General features: G+C 50.4%; 1 non-coding gene across 1 annotated transcript; it reads left to right on the top strand.

Annotated features, from left to right (window-relative positions):
- Window positions 1-2,630: 2,630 nt before the first annotated feature.
- On the top strand, window positions 2,631-2,717 carry TRNASTOP-UCA (transfer RNA opal suppressor (anticodon UCA)). The gene has a single exon. It is a non-coding gene; the product is annotated as a tRNA-Sec (tRNA).
- The last annotated feature ends 6,556 nt before the right edge of the window (window positions 2,718-9,273 follow it).

The following is a 9,273-nucleotide window of genomic DNA, read 5'->3' as shown; positions in this document are numbered from 1 at the left end:
TTTCCATCATTAATCCGATAAACTGAATTTGCTCTATACTTTTAATGGCAAAGGGTCAGGTTTTCAAGGACGCCTGGACTGAAGACGAAGCCGAGTGCTTATGGGGTTTTAAGAAATGTTTAAAGGCAAATCAGGCGTTGAGGAGTCTTTCCAATCAACAGGTCTGTCCAGTTACTTACACCCTTTGAAAATCCTACTTGTATGTTGGGTAGCCTTATAAATCCAGTCATAAGAAACCTGTCCCCCGTGGCCCCTCCTCATAGACGAAAACCGTCACCTCTGTCAGATGCAGCCACTCATCCGCAGTCCCTCGTGGTCAGAGGTGACAAAGGCCTTTATAAAGCAGACACAAGGGGCCCTGGAAATGTTATTTCCAACCCCTGCTGGGGAAGTTGGTGGCTAGCACAGCTTCCGCTCCAGAAGCGGACCTGAACCTACACAGACCAGCATCCGGTCAGCAAGAACAGTCTCAAAACTTCTTTGTTACCACTTCCCCATCAGCTCCGAGGTCCGGCATCATTTCCTATGTTGTTGCTGACCCTCTCGGGCACCTTCCTCCACTGCTTGATCTTTAGAAACAGCCACATTCATTATCTCTGCATGTCCCTTTACTGCAGAACAAGGGAAGATTCAGGAGCTGGCCCTTCTGATGGATCCTTTGGCTTCTTGGCTGGAGTGTTTTGCCTAGTTATTATTTTGAATTTGGACTTGAGTGCTTGGCGTAATCTTTTTCTGGAGAGCACGGGGAGATTGGTCACGAGACATGAAAGAGACATGTCTGCTCCAAAATCCCAGAGGACAAGAGAGGAAAGATGGGCGCAGCACTGTCACGCTGGGACGCCTTCCCCTGAAGGGCAGCAAGGGAAGAGATCCAGAGGGGTCGATCCTAGAGAGGGAAGGAAAGCAAAGAGAAAGTGAAAGTGCTGTTCAAGCCGAGCCCTGAAAATGAAATAGAGGCCTGTGGAATGTCTCCTCCGACCCCTGGCAGCCATTCTTGTTCTGCCTGAATCAGTCAGCCAGGTCACATGCTGCTGGGCCGAAGGAGCATACCTCCAAGCTGACGTGCCTCTCCCAGCAGACATCAGGATGGGCTTGGCTGGAAGCCTGTGGGATTGCTGCGGCCACCTGATTTCCTCACCCCCCCACACTAACCTCTTCCTCCCCATGACTAACTGTGCTGTGCCTCCTCCTCCATGGTCCCTCACCCCGTGCACTTTCATGCACCAAAGAAACTTGCTAGGTTGCACCACTTACTCCTGGGATGAGTACCAGGTAAAGAGAGAGGAGTGCAGCAGGGAACACAACTCTTGCAAAGCAAGGAAGGGGAGAAACTCCAGCCTGGCACTGGCAGGCACTGCAACAGCTCCTTCTGATAAAAACCCTGTCTCTGGGTTGGAAAACGTGCCCTAAAAAACACAGACTGAAGTTGATGAAAAGCTGTTTGCTACCAACAGTAAGGCCTCAGGTACACTCATGCCCAGGCTGGGGAGTCAGCAGGCCAGGAGATACCAGAGCTGCTTCAGATCCAAGCTTCATGTCTTGGAGTCCCACTCTAATGCCAAGCTGTGCCCAGCGGCATTCCTGGATGGAAGCAGGAATGGCACTGCCGCACAGTGTATTTTTCATTTTCTTTTGCTGACATCCACAAAACTGCTCCCAGCTTTGGGCTGTGGCCCTCGTTCTGCACCATACCAGTCTGATGCTGGTGCTGCTTCACTGAGGACCAGCTTTGAGTCTCATCTTCCCCGGGGCGAGCAAGAGGGGGAATGGGCCTACGGTTTTATTTGTTGCTTACTCCAAAAAGAATCATCTAATTAAAAATCACTGGAAACCACATGCATTTGCAGAAATGGCTCCACTTCAGAGGAATCTCTCGAGGCAAATAAGTGAGTAATTTTTCAAGGGTTTAGACGTTTATGAAAATAGCCTCTATAGTTATACTCGCTCGGATAAAATTACAAGTGTTTTCAATCCTCATACTTTGGGTCATAAGTTGATCCTCAGCTGGGGGCCAGGGAGGAATTTCCTCCCAGAGGATATTATTGTTCTGTGAGGTTCTCAGGGGAGATTCACATCCTCCAGAGGATCTGGCAATCGCCATTGCATCAAAAAAAGATCCTGCTCAGATCGAGCCAGTGCTCTGCCCTGCCCTGCCTCTCCTGTCTCTATGCTTTTAACTAACCGGTTGCGACGCACCCTTACCTAACAGCTCACCCCGGCCTAACGCACCGGGCAGCCCCAGTGGCGGGGAGCTGCCGCACGTGGGGAGGGAGCCGGAGGGGTGGGAAGGCATCCTGCACCGCGGGGGCCAGCGGCGGGACGGGCGCGGGCACAGCCCCGCTCCTTCTGGGAAGCGCCGTGATCACCGCAGCACCGCCCCGCCCCGCCCGCGGGATCAGCCAATCACCGCCCGGATATTTGCATACAGACCCGGGCGGTTCTGGTCCCGCAGCAGGGTCCGCAGCCGGCTGCGGCCTCCGCTCCCCCTCCAGCAGCCGCTACCGGGCACCGCGGCGGCTCCGCAGGGGAGCACCGGCGAGAAGGGTCCCCGGGCAGAGAGGCCCTCGCCCTGTCCTTGCGGTGAGGATAGGACGCGGCTTCATGTACGGAGCGTTCGCGGTTTGCAAGTTGCCCGGATGACCCTCAGTGGTCTGGGGTGCAGGCTTCAAACCTGTAGCTGTCTAGCGACAGAGTGGTTCAATTCCACCTTTCGGGCGGGCCGCCGGAGATCCAGCCCCTTCACAATGCCTTTTACACCCCAGCGTCGGTCGGGTTCCAGCATCCGGCATAGCCCGAATGCTCACCTGGGAATCAAAAGGCATCTGCCACTGCAGCGTTATCCCTTGTCACGGTGCAGGGACACTGGCCCTAAAGAACACATCCTGGGCACAACAGGGAGGTCCCATCCACTCATATTCCACCGGGCTGGAAAACAAGTGTTTTTCCTTTCCATTTGTTATTGCCATCCCCTCAGAGCACAGGACTGGACTGATGAAGTGGCAGTGTGCTGGCACAGCTGAGGGAAGAGAAATCACCCAAGGGTGCCTGGGGGAGATTTGGATTTTAATTGGATTCTGCTAAGCAGTTCTTTGTTATGGTGTCACGCATCCTACAAGAACAAAAACGAAGTAAATAACAGAAGTCATTCTGTAGATCTGCTCCATATTGATGATAACCCATCTCCCACCCACACTACAACAAAGATGCTTCACTTCAGCAGCAAGCACGGGTGCTAATAATGTCACCCAGCCCCACGAAAAATAAAGGTTAGCATGAAGCTAAAAACCATATTCTTCAAGCAGAAGGCATTTATTTTGTGATACCCTATTGCGATGACTCCAGCAGATGATTTGTGGAGCCTCTAGCTAGGATGAGACCCAACCAGCCCCACTGCAAGGGAGAGTGAGGATTTGAAGGGCATTTCCTTGGCACCTCCTGGTCCCACAGGCAGGAAGGGTGATTCTGCCTGGTGAATCCCCCGGAGGGCAGGGAGGAATACTGAGTGAAATACCGGGTCCCCGGTGATCCTGGGTGCCTTCTGGGGTGTGCACTGCCATCAGGAGTCAAGTAGGTAAGCACCCCTGGGGAGGTAAGCTGGAATGACTGTGCTTCCTGTACATCAATGACTCACTCAGGGAAGCACCGGGAAAAGAAGGGAAGGGCAGCAAGGACCCGGACACCCCTCCTGATGGCCGCTGCTGCTTCCAGCCCACAGATTGCCCCATTCAATGTGAGAGGCGCAGCCCTAGTGCCAGCAAGGCCCGCTGCTCGGGAATACACTGCTCCGTTATGGGAAATCTCAGGGGAAAACCCCTCTGTGGCTCAATCCAGTGTTTTTACGGCCTTGCAGGGGACGTGCGTGCGCTCTCCCCAGCGCAGCAGGGAGTGCTCCAAGCCCTAGATGGCTATCTCTGTGCTCCGTGCCGCTCCGTTTACCAGCCAGCCTCCTCTGCCTATAATGAACTTTCTATGTGGAATTTCTCTGCGGCCTCAGAAACTGGTATCCGCACCGCAGCTTGGCTGGGGGCTTTTGTTTGTGGCGGGGGGGGAGCACTGGAAAGGCCTTTGCCCAGTAGTGGGCAGCTGAGGACGTTAACATTGGATGTCAGTTACCGAGTCGAACATAATACGGCTCTTTCATGTGGTGTTTATAACTGAACATGCTGTTTTGTGTCAGCCTGGTGTTTTTTTCTCTTCCAAGAAGTAGTTTTGGATTAAATTATGACAATTACATTCTTATATTCACCCCCCTCGCCAACCCCCACCCTTGCCCTGCGTGCACATAAACACAAATGGGAATTATGTGCTCTGAGCGCGATTTGAACTATACAGCCTGGGATCTGTGCCTGGCATTGAGTTCACTTTTTTCCCTCCAGAACAAAAAGGCCACATCCACTCTGAACTCTTTCATCGCCTTAGGATAAAGTAGGATGGTCAGATTGTTGGGGTGGGTGATACTGTCCCACAGGGAGTTCATGGGGAAAAGAGACTTTCAAGAGCATGAGACAGGAGGCTGGGGCACCGTAGCAGGGGAGGTTGTAGTAAGCAGCATGGGGGGCTAGGTTTGTGAAATCCAGTGTGAATCCCTACTCCGAGCTGCTTACACCCCCTGGCTGGCTCACGTACCTGGGCAGACAGCAGGAAGTGATCCCATCCTTTGGGGCTGTGTGCCCTTTAGGATGTGGCTGAATGTAGGGAAACATAGGGTTTCACGAGGACAGGAGACACCACAAGGCTGCTCTTGCAGCCTTTAGCCGACACCGTAGGTGGGACAAGGCTTAGGAAACAGGGCACCCTCTATTTTGGTGCTATTCTTTAATCACTAGCTGGAGAAGAGCACCAGTGCGGAGTCCCGTGTAGATGATCTGCCTGTAGGAGGGACATTTTGCACAATGCTATCCATGTCTTGCCTGAGTTGGCTTTGTTTGGAGTCACTCATTAGTCAGGCAAAGCTTTCAGCGTTTGAACCTGCATGTCACTTTCTTCCCTGACAAAGGGCCAAGCTAAGAGGAGCCAAAGGCTTCACCACTGGTTAGAAGGCAAGCCGGGGGTTACTCAGGGCCAAGACGCACGAGATCCTGGCTCCTCAGCAAACGTAATCTGCCTCCTGTTGTTTTCCCCATGGAGTCACGGCGGGGTGAGGAGGATGTGCTGGTGACAGATGGCTGACGCGACTCGCTAAGTGCTGAGGGTGACTGGGCTGTGACTCAGCAAGTGTTTGGTTTCAAGAGCTTGGGAGCACGTGCTTTTGCACTGGCAACGGTGGCCCTCGCTGGCTCTCCTGGAGGACTGGGCATGGGCTGTCATCTGAAGCCTGTGCCTGGTGTTCTCCACAGGAGGAAAGCAGGCACACGTGGCCCATTGAAGCAGAAAGTCAAGCTCCTGATTACTGTTTACATTGGTAAAGGAGAATGTTTGAGTGTGTATAAACGTATGACCTGCCAGTGGTGCTCAGGTGTCCTACTGGCCTTCAGAAAGGAAACCATTCAATATCCTGGCCTAAAATAATGACCAGCTTGCTTGGAGGGAGTAGGACTCGGAAAACTTCTTTTGCAGTCGAGTCACTAGAGGGGGACAAAGACCTAGTCTGGGTACACATCACTCTACCAGCTCCCCCGGTGCAGCGGTGGGAGACACCTTGGAAGAGCAGAGATGGCCCTTGTCTACTTCAGACTTGAAGGTGTCCAAGTGCTGCGACAGCTTTCTGGATGCTGAGAACCAGCAATGTATCGGGGAAATAAAGCCACTCCGCTCCCCCAGAAGCAGGTTAGCACGTGCACGTTCATGAGTAGTTGAGCAGCCTTTATGTTGGCTCTTCCAGCATATCTCCCTACCTAGGGGCAGCCTGTCCATAGCTGGCTGGAGCTTTCAAAGGCTAAATACCAGTCATTGCACAGCACAAGACAGTGTCACCTGGGTGGACAGCCCAGACAATCATGTATGTTCACAGGCACATACCATTGTTCTCCTTTCTCTTATGAACGGGGAAGAGCTGAATTCTCAGGTCTGGATAGGTGCCAGGTGTTACTGTTATCTCTGTGTGTTAAAGACGTCATGGAAACACTGGAGGACTTGAACAGAGTGTACCTGAGTGCATCCCACACACGTGCAGAGAGTAGACAGAAGTGGCCACGGCAAGCAGTAAGGCAGTGTTTGCAGCTAACATATTGACCTGAAGGGCTTAAAAGCCACTACACATTCTCCCCTGGCAAAATGTCGACCAGAATGACTCATGCGAATGGATCGTGATACGCAGCCCTCAGCCCAGCCAGGCTGCGCGGGGAACCAAGACGCTCCCATTTTCTCCCCTCCAGCATAACTACCCTGACCAGAGCCAGGACTGAGCCATTTTGGCTCTGACTGGAGCTGGTCAGAACATGTTTTTCTTTTCTTCTCTTTTCCCCTCCTTTACCCTTTGGAAAATGTTGACATTTTAGCAAAAGGCTGAAAACCCAAACCCTGAATATTTTCCATTGGAAAGTGCTGGGGGGAAAGGGAGGAGAACAATCCCCAAAACGCCAACAATCAAATCTCTTTTGCTTTTAAGGCTTTTGGGTTTATGAGAGGGGGCACATTTGAAGGACAGTGAACACCTTCTATGAAAATATCTGTTCTCTCGAGCCCCATGTTTTTACTAGGCAAGTGTTCCAGCTGGCATCCTTTTCACTGGTGGTGGTTTGGACATTCTCTACATCTAATTTTGGAATCGACCTGAAGAAAACTTAATTGATTTTATTGGAATATAAGGCACAAATGATACTCCCACAGCACAATTGATACTCTCTTGGTATTCCCAGTATCAGGAGAATATATCCTGATAGTCTTTCTTTGACAACAGTGCTGTTTACACAAACATCTCAAGCAAGTCTGGGACCTGGTCTCTGGAGACACCGCACTCCCAGAGCTCCAGCTGACTTGCCTCAGACCTCAGAGCACATTCCTGAAGGGAATCTACCTTTCACAAGATCACATTAAAGACTGTGAGGGAAAAAATATGTACTGCGAGGCACATTACTTGTAAATATTCCTTGACTGATTGATAGCACAGAAACACTTACAGAGCATTTTGTTCTGATGTCTTCAGCTGATTTAGATTTCTGTCTGAATTGTAATGTAGACCTGGAACATCTGTTTCATCTCGTCTTTGCACATCACTGCTTTCCTGTAAGTTAAAAATAGAAAAGGGACAGTGTTAGCATAACAGAGCACACACATTTGTAGGAGATGAGTTCTGCCCTCAAACTTTTACTAAATGTGGCTAATAGCAGGTTAGAGTTTAAAAAAAGAAAGATCTGAAAACGGGCATACCCTGGTCATACATAAATTCAGGCTGCAAGCTAGCAGAAGCTTTCAAAACAACAGCAGAAGAGAGTTCAGAATAGCCTTCAAAGAGGAACAATGGGAATAAAACCTGTTTGAACATATTTCTTTATCAGCTGTGGGATATGACAGCAGAGTAGATTCAATGACCCAGAGACCCCCTCTAATTTGTTGTGCCTCTTCCCCCATTTTTTTGCATACTGAAGCAGTTACTCTTTACATTCTCTCTGCTATAATCTAGCAATTGCACTGCTGCACTTTGTCCAGATTTAGCACAGGTCTCTGCCCACTGTCACCTCCAGGTTTTTCTGAACTAGCCACCTGTGGTTGAATTAAATCAGTGCCAAAGAAGAGGCGTATTTGGCGCCATCAAATCTCTGTGTTTTATTTCCTTTTCTGTTTAGGAACATCTCCCCATCATGGTTAAAGCTTGTAAAGCAGTGGGTTTAGAAGAATAATGGTGCAAAATCTCAGTTTTAGACCTCGCCTTTATCAGCTGGGGACAACTAAGTTGCATATTGATAAAAGGAAGAGGCACTAAATGTCTCTGGTAATGCAGTGACAAGAAACACAGAGCTCCCAAGAACCTGCACTGGTGCTGTATGTCCTTTGTCATCATTTTTCAAGGTAAGTAGCCAATTTTTCACTTGCAGAACTCTACTTCTGAGTTAATAAACTCAGAAGATCAAGAGATTTCATCCCTCACCTTGGAAACACAACTGCATGCAAGAAGCCACAGCAGGTACCCTAAAAGTAGACATCCAGCGATGAAGAGCTGTAACTAGCCATTGGAAACCCATACACATATAGCTAGGGTGTAGCTATATGACTTGCCAAAGGCTGAGCTGTCCTTGCTCCTGTCGGTCCTAAAGGGGCAGATGCAGAAACAAGGAGATTCCAAGTAAGAAGACAAAGGGTCAATTGAATCACCCAGTCCTTGTGTGAAATGTAACAACTGGGAGAGCAAACAAATTAATCTAGGGCTTAGAACTGTTAACATTCAGGAAACATGTTCCACAAATCCAGCTTTCCAAGAAAAATCCAATTCTAGCTTCCTTCTGGTAATTTAAGGAAGCAACAATCTGTTCCTACGACCCTCAGATCAGGCTGGCACAGGGACTGGATCCGCCAATAAACACTGAAGAACAGCCCTTGTGGGCCAGAGCAGTGGTACTCCCCATGCACCACTCTGCTCCCAACTGGGGCAAGGTGAGAGGCTACCCAGGGAGAGAACTTGGACCTGGAGATTTCCCTCTCCCTTGTTTTTCCTCAGCATTTGCCTTTGTTGGATAGGGATGTTAGATGGTGCATCTTGCCTGTCCCCTTTAATGTCCATTTACAGACCTGTTGTCTGCGAATTTGTCTGATCCCACTTTGAGCCTGCTGATGCTGTCTGCCTCAGTAGCCTGCTGGGCCAGCAGCTTCCAGAAGTTCTCTGCTTAACGTGATGTAATTTCTTTAATCTGTTTTAAACTTGTCTTCTCCCAGTTTCACCGAGTGCTCCCTGCTCTACTGTTGGCCACTCATAGCTCTGCATTCACCTCAGCCATCCTCGTTTTGGGAACATAGTCCTTAATCATCAGAAAAACAGCCAAGAATTGCAATATTGGGTTGCTCAGCTCACTTCCATCCTCGTCGCTTGCTGACCTGCCCGGAGTGGTTCTGTGCCTGGAGCACTCTGGCTGTTACCAAACTCAGAGGGGAGCAAAACGACAGCAGAGCAAATGGAGCGCAACTTCCTCCCAGTGCTTGAGTGCCTGCGCAGCTGCTCACGGGTGACGCAATGGGTCCATTCCTGCGGTCAGGAGCTGGATGCTGATGGTCCTGTCCCCATCCTGGGGCTCTGCAGGTCCCTGCCCTGCAGGGGGCTGCAAAGCAGCGAGCTGGATTTGGGCAGGGTAGGCTGGCAGCCCCGGCGGGGGATTCGGGGGCATCTTCCAAAGTGGCTTTAAT

Source organism: Pezoporus flaviventris, unplaced genomic scaffold (assembly GCF_033815535.1).
Source record: "Pezoporus flaviventris isolate CSIRO_AGI_PZ_B2104156 unplaced genomic scaffold, CSIRO_AGI_Pfla_v1 ptg000083l, whole genome shotgun sequence".
Lineage (NCBI taxonomy): Eukaryota > Metazoa > Chordata > Aves > Psittaciformes > Psittacidae > Pezoporus > Pezoporus flaviventris.
This window is presented reverse-complemented; position numbering and strand designations above follow the sequence as displayed.